This window comes from Thermobia domestica, chromosome 5 (genome assembly GCF_964235325.1).
Source record: "Thermobia domestica chromosome 5, izTheDome1.hap1.1, whole genome shotgun sequence".
Taxonomy (NCBI): domain Eukaryota; kingdom Metazoa; phylum Arthropoda; class Insecta; order Zygentoma; family Lepismatidae; genus Thermobia; species Thermobia domestica.
The window spans coordinates 281,108,756-281,123,516 of record NC_137458.1 but is presented as its reverse complement, the minus strand read 5'-3'; positions in this window follow the sequence as shown (position 1 = coordinate 281,123,516).

The window sequence follows — 14,761 nt, the reverse complement described above, 5'->3', positions numbered from 1 at the left end:
ATGTTTGGTGCAAGATGTTACATATAGGCGTACGTTAAGAGTCTTCATCCCGGCGAAATTAAAATACCGCTAATTTTACAGTAATTATGTGATAATTATCTTCAAATAGTTAAAAGATAATTGAAATATGGAACAAGAGCGCCCTAGACAATATTATTTTGGGTGAGGTGCCGTTATCACAAGTCACCTAGTGGCTTTCCGTTTTCAGCTGTTTAGAAACGCGAAAATAAATGCCGATTTTTCATAATGGCTTGAAATCGAAAGCAGATAAGTGAGTCGTGATAACGGTTTCTCATGTAAAATAATATTGTCTAGGGCGCTCTTGTTCCACATTTCGATTATCTTTTATCTATTTGAAGATATCACATAATTACTGTAAAATTAGCGGTATTTTAATTTCGCCGGGATGAAGACTCTTAAGTCCGAAAACTACAGAATTTACGCGTGTAGCCTATGTTTTTTTACGTACGCCACATAGTCTATTCTCTATATGGGATCCGAGTCATATATGCTCCCGCCGAGGAATCAAACTCGGGTCTCCCACGCTAAAGGCTCGTACCCTGACCGCTTAGCCACAAAGGAGTTCTCCAAATAGAGAGAAAGTACGATTAATTCGTTTATTATTATTACTATTATTATTATTATTATTATTATTATTATTATTATTATTATTATTATTATTATTATTATTATTATTATTATTATTATTATTATTATTATTACTGTAATACACTTCCTCAGGGTTGCTAAACAGACAGTTGAAAGCAAAATGTTGTCACACCCTCATGTTCTTCCTTGGTGACATAGTATGAATTATTAAAAGTGTATTTTTACTGTACTTTTCAACTTGTTTTTAGAGAAAGTGTCCGTAAGAGGAGGTAAATAATACCTATAAAAGACAAGAAAGACTGTCCGTGTCCGTACTAGAGAGTGTCCGCTTTAGAGAGGTTTGCCAATATGATTTTTTTTCTATTACAGTGTTTGGGGATTACAAAATATGTCCGTTATGGGAGGTGTCCGCTTTATAGAGGTGTCCGTTAGTAGAGGTTTCACTGTATTATTATTATTATTATTATTATTATTATTATTATTATTATTATTATTATTATTATTATTATTATTTTGTTGCTTGATTTTTAACGTCCCGTTTGAGGACTGAGTCTATGTGAGATGTGAACCAACACCTTCAAATGGAATCCAAACCATTTATGTACTCCCAACGAGAATCGAACCTGAGTTTCTCGTGCCAAATGCACGTATGTTTAACCATATAACCCGTAGAATTGTATCTAATAATTAAAAAAAAAAAATAAGAAATTTATGAAATGTACAGTCATAAGAGAGAGAGTTGGCAAATGCTGTTCTGGTGTTATAAAATATATAAGCACAAGGTGACTTTCATTACAGGAATTTCGGAGAAATTTATTTATGTAAACAGCAAGCTGGTTCGAAGAATTCGTTCGTATCTTATTTTTTCTCTCATAAAGAAGGCATAATATTATTTCTTTTCTTAAGAGGTAAAATATTGACGTTAATATTCAAAAATGAAGAAATCTCTCTCTCTCTCTCTCTCTCTCTTTCTCTCCAGTATCTAACAGAAAAAAAAATGAAAATTATGTTCTAAATGAAAATTGATCCTAGCAACATCTCTAATATTGAGGTATCGCAGGACGTTGGCGAACAAATTGATAGTTCTTATCAAAAGCGCAGCGCTATAATAAAAACCATGCAAGGCTATGTTATGTGCGTATTGATAGGCGATGCGCGATTTGTCGATATGTGAGAATCCGTTGACAAGTTTTAATAGCGATATCTTCCCTGCACTCCCTTCCCACCCAAACAGAAAGATACAAGTATAAAACAAACAGATAAATAAAAACAAAAAGAAACACAGAAAAAACAACTGGTATGAACGAAGATGATGAGGTACCGGGCGGTTGCCTAGTAACGTCAAAAGCAAACGGTGAGCTCCCCTGGCTGGCGCTTGGTGAACTGAATGTATTCTCCACAAATCGTCGCACACGCAGAACAACACAGTTTTGGACCGTTTGTGTGTTAGTGTTGGTTGGGATAGGTCAAGGGTAAGGCTCCAGCCGAGCATTTCACTTGCTGTTGGCGTAGGTCAGAGGTTTTGGTCAGCCCTTTTCGTGTATGATAGAATAATATATGGTACCTTAAGTACCGTAGTAGCCAATGCCTGCAATTTACCTGTTCAATGTTCTACTTTTCTTCCCCCCTTTTTTCTCTAAGATTTTTTTTTTTTTTTTTTTTTTGTGATAAAACCCCGATACTAAATAACGTTTTTCCTTTTGTTGTTCCATGTTTCGTTTCTGTACACGACATGATAAAAATCTCTCTCTTTTATATCGCTTTCGCATGAAGTAGCGGCATATGAGAATATTGCTTTCGGAAAAACAATCAAAGAATTATATATATATATATATATATATATATATATATATATATATATATATATATATTATCACACGTGTGTTTCCGTAGCATTATTTGTCAGAAGGTCAAAATTATTATGTTACGCTGAAGCCTAGTAAAATACCTTCCTTTCTTTGTTCTGAACAGTAGAAAAAAATATTTGGATGTATGTTTATTTTATTTATTTGTGAAATATTCTATGTGGATGCGTATACTGTATGCTTTTTTCTTATTACATTAGTCGTGAATAATAATAATAATTAATAATAGTCGCTAACGCCCTCCTCTTTGGTGTGAGCGATCTCGGATTCGACTCCCGGTGGGGACACTCGGTCGAAAAAATGTAAAAGCTTACCAACCAGGTAAATGTCGGGATGATATCTTACATATATAGTTCCCAGGCCGCTTCCTTCCTTCTCTTTCGTCGGATAGTGTGATTGCTGAGGGACGTCATCCCTCATACGTTGACGGGTAAGCATGGACATAGATGCCGAAAGCACAGAAATCTAATTCCTAAATCCTTAATAATAAGTAATTTTCTGGTACGAGGTTTCTATTTCGATTTCTAGCAGTGTTTATTTCAGAAAAAAAAAAGTGTTCCGATTTCAGAGAAAATTTTCCGGGGGGACACTTAGTATTCGGAGGATCATATATTATTTTCACATGGTACTATTCTATTTATTATTTTATAGATGTATTATTTTGGTATCCTCCGGGGACTCTCTCAGAGATCCAGGGGGAGCGGTGCTCCTCAAGAAAACATGTCAGGAGGAAACATTTAAAGTGAGAGAGACTTGAAATTTGAAGATGTTACAACGGCTCGGATATTATCTTAAGTTGTAGATCCATGTCTTGTGTGGCCTTGGTGCTGAATGGGACGCTAAATTGCAATTCAACCTACCTCGCAATGGTATGTGATACAGATACCGTTTTCTTGTACTGAGAAAAAAGTAGAAATTAAGGACAAGTTTAGAATAATACGTGTTCTAGTAGGAACAGCATGCTAAGAATAGGGAGCAAGGTCCTCGGACATTACCCTCCGAGGATGTTGCTCTCCAGTCTTAGCATGGTGTTCCCACCAGAAAGCATATTATCCAAGAATTCTCTTTAAATCCTAGACTTTTATGTTCTCAGTGTGACATTTCAAAAATACGATTTCTCTAAACTAGGAATTTTCAACCGATTTCGTGTCAGAACATCCTTTTATTACATCCTCTTGATAGCTACCGTAAGTAATTTCCAACTTGTAATAAGCTTTCTGATCATTATTGCCTTTGTTTCCTTTTTTTTAAATAAAAAATCATTGCTGTATTTGACAGTAAATATTTGCAAAAAATGTCTTATCAAAATAAGAAAATTCAAAATAATGTTCTACTACTAGATCCTAATTACTTTTACCTTCTTCAGCTACTTTCACGATCCTTCTATGGGTCCCGACACCCAGGTTGAGAAACCCCGCTCTAAATCATTTTATTAATTATTTTATTTATTTATTTTTATTTACGATTTTTTTTTCAATTTAAATCGATTTGAGGCCAGTATATTACATGTATGCATTTAACAGGTAATATTTATAAAAATTTGCAGACCTGCTAATTTCTTTCAACTTGTTTCGATTCAGATATTAACAGGAGCATAGTGGATCAGTGGTAGTGCGCTTACCTCTGGTGCATGGGATCCCTGGTTCGTTCCCCGGGATCTCAGTAAGTTTGTAGTGGACGACAGAGGCGGATTCAAGGTAGCTATAGGGGCTATAGCCCCCCTTGACGCTCAAGTATACACTGGATAGACTGGGCTTCAATTCTGTTTTACACTGGATAAAACTGCAAACTATGGTCTAGCCCCTCCCTTGATCATATCCTGGATCCGCCACTGGTGGACGACATTGTATCTGTGGGTTTTCTCGGGATACTTCCGTTTCCTCCCATATTCTCATTCCACCAATTCTTCCATCACCATTCACTTGCCTCACTCAACGTCCCCGTGAGCCTAAAGAGCATGGTTGTGGGACTTCAAACTGAGAGGGAAAAAAATCGATTCAGATACTTGTCTTCGCAACCGCTAAAATTACGCTTAAATGAAAAAGAACCATTTCGTGATTGCCGTAGATTTTTTTTTTAAAGGAAATTAAAATCCCCAAACATACTATTTCCTTAAAGCAGCGTTGGGCAAACTCCACCCCCATGAAAATTTCTATCCGGCCCGTGGCATGATCTGTAATCTAACGAATGAAAAGAACTGGGTTACTTTGAAAGATTTGTATTAGAAACACTAGCAGATGAGCATTTAACTTCACTCCTGAAAATTGGTTCATCCTAGATCAAATTAAAATATAAGGAACCTAACTCGTTAAATAAAGCTCAGTATCAGAAGAATTTTGTAAAGTATGCCATGATTGTTTTTAATAAATTATATAAATTGACCCACCTATTTTTTTATATTTTCTACCCCTTCTTAAAAAAAAAGTTTGTCCATCACTGTCTTAAAGCATCTTTAGCCAAAGTTACAATATCTTCCAGCAAAAGTGAAAGAGGGGGTGGGGTCACTCAGACGTACCTTATAGTAGCTAGATCTATACTACTTCTGTTTATGTGAGGACCGATTCACACACAACTTTAACCCTAGCAAGTACTTGGACTCATGGTTGCGCTGTAAGTCATCATTCTGTTTGTTGATACTAAAACCAAGAATCGATTTCGAGACCACAAATATATGTCGCACGAAATGTTCCAAGCATGTATGTTGCTGTAATATTGATATTTATAATAAATATCGTACATTTTCTTCCAGAAAAAAGCCCTATTTATAATAATCATTAATAATAATAATAGTGACGAATCTAGCCTGGGAGCGGGAGAGCCAAGGCCCGCAGTTTTTTGAGTGACAAAAATTATTTAAGCTGTTATTTACATATTTTTGAAAGTTTATAGTAAATTCATGATATACCTCTCATAGTCTGGGTTCTGGCTTGTTCCCCGTTTTTAAATTCTGGATCCGCCACTGAATAGTAAAATATTGTATGTGTCTGTGTATGTTAGTGTGTCTGTTTCACATAGTAAAGTTTCACCCGAAGTCATTTTTTTTTTCTGAGAGGGAGCTAAAATGTATATTTTTCGCTGTTCCTAAGAACGACTTACCTGTATGGATCCAGAATTACCTGTTGGGTATGCGGGTTTACATAACAGCGTAGGATAAATACCCGGTTAATGGAATAATTTTTCTCTCTTCTTTTGTCCAATTTCTGAATTAAAACCCATCAACAACGAGTGCTTACAGCAAATAATAATAATAATAATAATAATAATAATAATAATAATAATAATAATAATAATAATAATAATAATAATAATAATAATAATAATAATAATAATGATAATAATAATAACACAATGCGCTAAAACAAGTGAAAAGCATAACACAAATTATTATATACTATTGAAATACTTTATATTAACTTTTAACATTACAGAATTTAGATACTCTTACATAGCTACAAATTGAGGAAAAGCCCTTAGATAATTTTAGACTATATACACCTAGGTATATATATATAAGTTTTTATACTAGGAGTTTTTAGCTGCATGTTTCTTTTTTAAAATAGTATATAAAAACAGAGGGCGGAGTAGGAGGAAAATTGCTATGTTTTTAGGTTATGAGATCGAAACCACCCACCGGCAATTCGGTTTCCCATCGTTGTATCAGTATGGGACCAAACTGGAAACGAAAGAAAAGAAGTTCACTAAGGTATTGGTCGGCGTTTGCTTGCCATTCTTCCAATATTTTTTTTTAAAAAAAAGTCTTCAGATACCGATGTACGGGATCGAACCTGACAAACTCCACTCCTTCCGTTTGCGGTTTAAAATTGTTTTATACTGATAATACATACAGCTCGAGAAATCAATATCAAGTGACAAATATTAAATTTTCAATATTATTTAGTTATTTTCTGATCTTGTTCGATTTTGTTTAATGCTTGAAAAGAAATTCGTGTATTGTGTGGAAGCATACATTTCAGGATAGATAAATGTTATCTATTTATATCAATTCGGCATTGTAATAGTATACCTCTCAGAATAAATATGTATGACTTTAATATAACATAAATCCTAATTATTACATACTTATCTTTTTAGGTTCGTAACTAGAGTAGATTTTTGATTATATTCTCTCCCTATCTTGCAAACGATAATTTGATGACTCGTTTCCGTGCTGGAATTGTATTTTAAGGGGAAATTCTATGTTAGAAACGATGTAAAATATAGTATGGCGTCTAACAGTGAAAGGCGAAGAATATTTCAGTGTATAATTATTTGACTCCATATTGTGACACGAAATAACATGCTTTAGGCATAAAAATCAATTTAATCAAAGTGTTACGCTGCAGTCTACTAAAATGCTTCCCATCCTTTGTTCCGATCAATAAAAAGAATATTTGGATGTATATTTATTTTATTTGTGAAATATTTTATGTGAATGCGTATACTGTATGTTTTCTTTTTGTTATATTATTCATTAATAATAATAATAATAATAATAATAATAATAATAATAATAATAATAAATAAGGTGGCCCCGCGTAGCATAGTCTTTGATGCGAGGCGGTCCCGCGTTCGATTCCTGGTCGGGAAGCTTGGTCGAAAAGGTATCAAAGCTTTTTCAGGCCATCCACCCTGAATGAGGTTTTCCTTATTTTAACCAGGCAAATACCGGGATGCTACCTAACACAAAGGCAAATGCCGGGATGCTACCTAACATACAAAGGCAAATACCGGGATGCTACCTAACATACAAAGGCAAATGCCGGGATGCTACCTAACATACAAAGGCAAATACCGGGATGCTACCTAACATACAAAGGCAAATACCGGGATGCTACCTAACATACAAGTTCCTGGTCACTTCCTTTCGCCAATCCTTTCTTCCTTCCCTTTCCCCGGATAGTATGACCGTCAAGGGACGTCATCCCTCCTAAATGACAGGCTAACTTGGCCCTAGATGCCAACAGCCCAGATAGTTCTACTCCTAATCCTACTCCTAATGTTTGGGAAATCCTGAAATAATGTCAACTTGAGAGCTTGTACCACGTTGCTGAAATTCTGCGTACGCTACTGGTAAAGAGCAGGTTAACCAAATACCGATTGAGTTCCTTATATTTATCTTTTTAAGCAATAGTATAGCAATATACTAGCCAAAAAAATATACTAATTTTATTGATAGAGAATTTTTTCCGGCCCCGTAGCAAATTCTGAAATCACACTGCTGGGAGGAACTGAACCCGGATTTTCCGCTCCGAAAGCTCGTATGTTAACCACATAGCCACGAATAACTCTCCTGTATTATTGTAATTTTCCCTAAGTTACTGCCTTTGGCATGAGAGACCCGGCTTTGATTTCCGGCAGGAGCTCATGTGGCTTGGATCCAACGGCTCATATGTTGAAAGGAATGCTGAACAAAATATCATATCTATACAGAGTGTTTCAAAACAACACCGACAACGTTTGGGAGGTGATTCCTGACGCGAAGATAAGACGAAAACTATAGACCAACCTGGGTGAACGAATGCTTTTTTTCGAAGTTATAGGCTGCCGTAAACGAACAAACAAAAAAAGAACTTTACAGATCCATAGCTCTAAAACTATGAGACCTACCGCAGTCGAGTCAAGACTTCACTTAGGAACTAATATGTGCGCTATCCAAATATACATGTTTCGGAATCCTAAGGTACTCACGCAACAATTTTTATAGAGGGGGTTTGGCTACGGGCATATAATTTGAAATACTCTACAACTACCCTTATAAAAATTGTTGTGGAAGCACCGCAAATAAAAATGCATATTTGAATAGGGCACGTACTAGTTCCTAAGTGAAGTCTTCACCCGACTACGGTAGCTTCCATAGGTTCTGAACTATGGTCCTTTAAAGTTCATTTTTTCATGTGTCTGGCAGCCTATAACTCCGAAAAGACGCATTTGTGCACCCAGGTTAGTCTATACTTTTCGTCTTATCTTGGTGTCAGGAATCACATCCCATACGTTGTCGGTGTTGTTTTGAAACACCCTGTATACTAAGTTAAACAATATTTGCAGGGAGTACGTGAAGTGCAAAATGTTAAGAACCTCTGCTCGACCCCCACCCTTCCGGATATCGAACCCAGAACTACACACGCAAAGAAACATTGTTTTGACTTCCAGTATTTATCTATATGAGATCACGAAAAGCGCAATAATATTTTTCTGTACAGTGCGACTTTGTTACACATTAGCCGATCAATCGATTCAGTTTCCACGTGGACACACATGTCTTTCACTTGCTCGAGGGTCATGCAATAATAGTAGTAGTACGTATACGTACGGACTATACATATACACCTAGGTATATGGTCATTGGTCACGAAAACCACGAGAGACGTGCATGAAAGTGTTATTTTCTTGACCTGACACAATCCAAGAATAAAAGGCAGAAAGTGTCTGCGGCACACGTGGAACCTTGAAACCTTCTTCTTTTTTTTTTTTTTTTTTTTTTCCTGATTAATGATAAAGGAAAGTTAACCAGGTTGGTATCAATACTTAATTGCTTACGTGGCATGATTTTTTTTGTATGTATTAATAAAGGGGATTGTATTTGTACAGCCTTTATAATTATTGCTAATGCTTTATGGAGTACACGTAGCTATGTGATATAACAGTTGGGTCGTCCATTGACTTCGTGTGCTGTGTTACAGTGTATTATATATGACAGATTACAGTCGATTACCGGTACTCTTAGAGCTTCCTCTTGGCAGACGCGCTTTTGGCGTGGGAGACACGGGTTCGATTCCCGGCGAGAGCTCATGGGGTTTGGATTCTGTGTTAAGCTGTAGGTCTACGTCTCATATAGCCTTGATGCTGAAAGAAACGCTAAACTTAAATCAAAACATTTGACAACTCTATGGGCTACATGAGGAATCAATATATATATTGATACTATGCTTCACTTAGCTGGAAACTTCGCTACAAGCGCCCCCATGTTTGCTCGACTTACGGTCTCGCACCTCTCATATCGTTAATCTTAAGGCATTTAGAGATCTAACTATTTTATTATAAGAATTACAGCCCAAAACCTTTTACTTCTTTTTTGTTCATTTGTAAAAGAAACATCAGAGAACAATGAAACGTGTTTAATTAACATATGTCTACTCTTAAGGGATTTCGAGATATAGTCATGTCATTTTTACAATTGCAAACCCCACATTTTTTATCCCTTTTAAAGGAAACGTTAAAAAAATCGTTGAGATCAATTTTCATGTCTCTAAACCTTCAGGGATATCAAGATATGGACAACTTATTGTAACAATTATAACTATGATTCGTTTATTCTTCCCTTGTGGAGGAAAATATCAAAAACCGATAAAACACGTCTTTAATTATTTTAAATCAAAAATCTAAATATCAAATTTTATGTCTCTAACCTGAACGAAATTCGAGATATAGCCATCTAGTTATAACAAATGTAACCACACCCTTTTCTTCCTTCTTTTTCCCTTATGGGGCAAATACAGGGTGGCCCAAAAGTAGGTATATACCCATGCATTGATCAAGTATAACATTCTAGTTTATGGATTTATTTTCTTCGACTGTTCCGGGCTTAAGTTATAAGTAAAAAGACGTAAAGAACAAATAATAATGAAACTAGATCTACCTGTTTGATAACAATAAGAAATGATAATAAAATACGGGACGGGACTGTGTACTTACTTTTGGGCCACCCGGTAGGTCCTGTAAACCTTTCATTACTCTCTAGTTACAAGGCACAATTATTTCTTCAAAACTTCAAAGTTTTACGTGAAATAATTTTGGGCTTCTGAAGAACAGGAGAAGAATAAAACCCTCTCTCTATTCCCTCTTTTGGGGTCGTATTTCGCAAAATCCCGTCATATACAGTATAGTGACTAGGTCAGTGGTTCCCAACCGATGTGTCACGAAACATTGCTGTGTCGTGCAGTCCCATAATGTGTGTGTCGCGAAATTCTAAAACTTAAAAGTCGTGAAGAATTTAATAATTAGTTAAAAAATCAATTTTAACTGTACTAGTTAAAGCTCCCAGCGGTAGCAACACCGCTTAGTACTATAGGGTCATTGCTCTGTAGAAGCTTACAGGCTTACATTGTAATAATCTACACAATTATTAATATATGTATCAAAGACGTGTGTCGTGGTCGCGATGTTGTTTGAGTTTATTAAAGTGTATCGTCAGTCAAAAAAAGGTTGAGAACCACTGGACTAGATAGTAATAGATAGCGAGAAATGTTTTTTTCTGTAATCAATTAGGCATCCCAAGAATATATTTATTCTCCACTCTATTCCCTCTGCTTAAACCGGAATAGAAATCTACTATCACTTCCGGTTTCAATAATTATTGAGAAAATATCACCCAATGCAAACCAAACTCCTTTACGTGGTGTACAAGTGGAACTGCAACTTGTTTTAAAGACAGAAGTAAAAGAAAACTCTTCTTCATATAAATCGTAGGGTAAAAGGAAACAAAAAAATAGCACAAGTATCCAACTTCCTTATACTGGCGTATTGTTTAAGGATGATTGATATGAGGACATAAAGACGAGAGGTATTTACTTTTGTCGACGACTGTACCGCAGGCCCATATCCAGGGGGTCTAGAAAGGGCCGGGGCCCCCCTAAATTTTAGCGGGCCCCCTAAAAATTTCAGGGTAGGCTTGCAAATGAACTATAATATGGTGATGAACTATAATATGGTTGGATCGGGCCCCCCCTAACTTCAGCCCCCCCCCCTACATTTTCGGCTGGCTACCGGCCTGCTGTACCGCAAGTGTGCAAGACAAAGAGAAAGCTAGGTAGCCTATGAGATTTTTCAATGTCTACTTAGCAGTTCAGAAATTATAGATAATTAATAATTATATCGTACTATTACAATACGTAATACATTTTTCTTTCTTTTTTTTTAATTTCAGATGTTGTTAGTTCAGCCACATTTATTTGCTCAACTACAAGAAATATAGGTAAGTACTTACTTTAATACTCTATTATGCATGATAATTCATTTATATTTTACGTATACATTCAAATTCATACTTCGCACCGCCGAATGCGCCATAAGAATAATATTTTCAATGTGATTTTCAATGGTACATTTGATGGTACTAAAGAAATACATTTGACTGAAAATTAGAATGGAACTAAATATCAGTAAGAAACAAGAAGCATAACATTATTTGGATATTTGTTGTGCAGTGTTCGAGTGTTACACAGAATTGTCGTATAAATGGCAGAAGTGTGAAAATAACTAAATAACTTCTGAAATAGTAATTATTACTCTGAAAAACTGTTATAATTTTAGATTTCCTAAATATACTCTGAAAAATATTGATTCATTTAACTATTGGATTTTTTTTTTTTCAATTCATATCTCCACAATTAGTATGTTCTAAATTGGTTTGCATTTACACTAATGCCATCTATACTATAATTCTATGAAAGATTTAAAAGCTGTTTGGAAAGTAACAATGCCAGTACTTAACACAGAGTACTTAAATGTGTTATTTCGCTGGTCTACCGATTTACTTGATATCAGTTAGGGAATATTTTTCAAAAACTGCTGGCGGCTCAGCAGTATTCAAAGGGGGGGGGGGGGAAGCAGAGGCGGTATGCTTTTTTCGCGATTTTGATTCGACATACCGGCTATCTAAATGTCGGAATACAGTGAGAGTATGTTTCCTAAAAGATTGTATTTCTATTTACATAATGCCTGAAAACCATTACAGAACTTCTCTGTAGTAACGGGGAGGGGACATGGAGAGACTTTGATTCCCTCCATCAACTTTCTGAAAAAAAAAAAAATATCCCCTTATGTTGTATTATAGAGAATTATACACGAAAATGCTCAAAAACCGAATGAGGATATTAATAATTTACTGCGAGAAAACTCCCGGTCCCCCACTCGACTGTGGATTATTCCAAACACACGGAAGGTCCGCTTCCACAACAGACAACCTGTAAATCCGCCCATGCTCAAAACACGGCATTTATATGCATTAAGACAAGAAAACACACACACACACACACACACACACACACACATATATATATATATATATATATATATATATATATATATATATATATATATATATAGGGGCGGATCCAGGATATGATCAAGGGAGGGGCTAAACCATATTTTGCCGTTTTATCCAGTGTAAACCAGGATTGAAGCCCATTTTATCCAGTGTATACCTGAGCGTCAAGGGGGGAAGCTATAGCCCCTATAGCCCCCCCCCTTAGATCCGCCACTTAGATTCAATATGGCACATCAAAATATAAACTAGGTGAACTTCTTTGAAGACACCTCATTTCAAAAACAAAAAATCTATTTACATGCAAACTATTCGTCAATTATTGTATACAAAAATGGATTTATTAAAGGTACTTAGCATCTATTTTCCAGTGACGGTATGTTTTAATCATTAAATCCAGAGATGGTATGCCTTCATCACTGAAAAACCAGAGATGGTATGGCATACCACCGCATACCGTCTCACTTCGACCACTGCGCCTCCGCTCTTCACGTAATTTGTCAGCTGCGTGCCTATACCTATAGGGTGCGACGTATAGTTTATAATTTGATCTGTACTTCTGTAGTGTGTTCGACGCCCTCTCATGGGGAATTAAACCCAGTACACTGCGAAAAAACGACACAGTTGTTGACCATTATACCAACGAGGAGAGCTGACTATCCGGTATAGTTTTCTTTCTTCGAAATACATCCATTTGAAAGTACATAAGTTAGTGGGCAACCGCTAATAGCGATAGTGAAATAGTACCTTATTGATAACATGCATAGCAGACAAAACAGACTTCCTCTCGCTCTCTTTCCGCTGGTCTAGTGACTAGAGTCCGCCTCTGATGTACATAGTTCCAGGATCAATTCTCAGTGGAAGAGTGGTAAACACATTACAGTAGATCAGGTTCCATGTAGATCTACATGTTACAGTCTCAGTGCTGAAAAAAGACACCGAATTCAATAAACTAAAGCTTCGTTTCAGTTAAAATTATATACATGTATATGTTTTTTTGAAAGTTCTAAGATTTTTTTAATGAAAGGAGTTCTAGTATCTATTGTTATATATATAGTTTCACCGACATTTGTTTAACGAGAAAGGCCAAAATCTGGGCAATACTTGAGTAACAATGATTGCCTGCAGGATTCGAACTCATAATCGTCCTACATTTACAGCAACATCATTAATCTACAATTTCAATGCTGAAACTTACTAATAATTTGTTATCCAATGTTTTGTTTGCATCGCGTTTCTTATGATTTTATGTAGCAAACTACGATGCGATATCGCGTTAAGACTCCGATATAATGTTGATCGCTAGGAAAAGTCGTCTTAAGGGAATAATATAAATTGCTTGCAATACATTGTTTTAATAATATTAATCATATGGTTTGTGTGTGTGATTCAATCCTTAGTTTAACATTTCCTTCTTTGCTTTGCCTTGAGAAAACCGCTTAATCATTTGTTCCAAAGGTCATATAAATTTGTAAAGATGATTATCGTTATAGAAATTAAACAACTATTACTCTTTCCGCCCTTTAACCACATAATTAAAATACCTGCTGTAAGGCATTTCTGCTGTATCGCCGGACCACACGGAAATCAATTTAAAAAATAAAATCCAAAACGTATTAAATTAGATTAAGTTTGGTTGGTTAGGTTACATTAAGTTATTTATTTATTTTATTTATTTATTTATTTATTTATTTAACGGCAGAGTTAAGGCTATGTTTGCCTTTTCTTACACTCAACCAACTCAAATGTATACAAGACATACATACTACAATTGATGTCAAATCCATAAAAAATACAATTACTACATTAATGCATATATACCTACACACACACATATACCCCTACACACGGATCTGCTCCCTTACATACCCCCTCCCCCCATACCCTCATACTATTTATCATAAAAACAAGAAAACTATACACACAGCATACACAGAACGATATATTTATTCTTAAAAGTATACTACCTTACATTCCCCCCTCCCCCATACCTCCCCACTAACCTAGTATTATAGATACATACCTCAAGTTTCTGTTTACAATTGGTTGCTACTGCTCAGCTTTATGGAAAAAAAAAGAAAAAAAACATCATTCCCGAGATTGGTGTACATTGGCTAAGGCTATCAGATATTGCTTCAAATTTCTTTTGAATGTCGCAATTGAAGGTGAATTCCTTACATCTGGTGGAAGTCTGTTCCATTCTCTAATACCAGAGATTGTGAATGAATTAGCCATTTGATTCGTA